Consider the following 1407-nt stretch of genomic DNA (forward strand, 5'->3'; position numbering starts at 1 on the left):
AAGAATATTAATGAGGAAATATAATATCTAATTTATGCCTCTCAATAATGCCATGAGTTAGCATTGGCAGTTTCATCATCCACAATTTACAAATTAAGTAACTAAATGAGTTAAGGGATAAAAGTGGCTTGCACAAGTTTGAACAACTATTAGAGGGAAAGGGAGGTGTATTTAAAGACATTTCTTCTAACCCCTTAGTTCAGCAATCTTTCCATTCCACTGTCTATAGTAATATTCATAATATGAACATTTTAAGAGGAAGACCAAAAAGATAGAAAAAATGCAAAGCACTGGCAAAATAATTGCATCAGGCCAAATTTGACCCTTGCATACACTTAGTTAACTGGAAAATAAACAGTTCTTGGATACTCTTGTTGAAGTGCCTGGAATGACTTTCACATGCTGTCAAATTTGTGCCTTAATAATAACATTTGTGACTGCAATGTACAGCAAAGGTTACTACATAATTTTTATTGTGACCTTGTTTTCACCTACTAGTAAGATTTTGAAAGATTTACTTTGGAGAAGGGGAGGGGCCTGAAATGTCCTATTTGTCTCCACCCAAAAAACGGACCCTGTAACAACATTAGAAGATAAAACCTTTAAACAAGTTTTTAAATTAATCATTTGTCAAAATTATTCAGTTTAAGTTTGTAATCATTTTCTTAGTTTGCATTCACTGTCCACATTTTTCAAATGTAGCAACAAATTCAAAAGTACCAGGAGGAAAATCCATTCACTAAACCCTGATTTAAATCGGTACTTTTAATGTAAAAAAAGGTAAATTTTTAGAATGCACAATTTTGTTTTGAAATGTAAAATTTCAGGTATTATCTGACTGCTCTGTACAGCTTGCTAAGGAAGCTAGTATACCGTTAAAGATGAGCTAGTACACTGTTAAAGATGAGAGAATTCCACCTAAGAGCTAAATTTACAAGATTCAAGACAAGAACAAAAGCAAGACACAAACACATAATATCCTCAGAACCATAACAAAAGCTTCATTTGTTAGAAGCAACAGCTATTTCGGCTGTCCTATTTCTTTTGCACAAGTTGACCAGAGAGACAGTCTTAGCTAAGATGTTGCTCATCTGAAGAATCCAAAATAGTGGTCAAAAAAGTGTGAGGTAGCCGGGCGCGGTGGCTTACGCCTGTAATCCCAGCACTTTGAGAAGCCGAGGCGGGGAGATCACGAGGTCAGGAGATCGAGACCATCCTGGCTAACACGGTGAAACCCCGTCTCTACCAAAAATACAAAAAATTAGCCGGGCGAGGTGGCGGGCGCCTGTAGTCCCAGCTACTCTGGAGGCTGAAGCAGGAGAATGGCGTGAACCCGGGAGGCGGAGCTTGCAGTGAGCCGAGATCGCGCCACTGCACTCCAGCCTGCGCGACTAGCGAGACTCCGTC

The sequence above is a fragment of the Mandrillus leucophaeus genome, unplaced genomic scaffold, assembly GCF_000951045.1.
Source record: "Mandrillus leucophaeus isolate KB7577 unplaced genomic scaffold, Mleu.le_1.0 Scaffold714, whole genome shotgun sequence".
Taxonomy (NCBI): Eukaryota; Metazoa; Chordata; class Mammalia; order Primates; family Cercopithecidae; genus Mandrillus; species Mandrillus leucophaeus.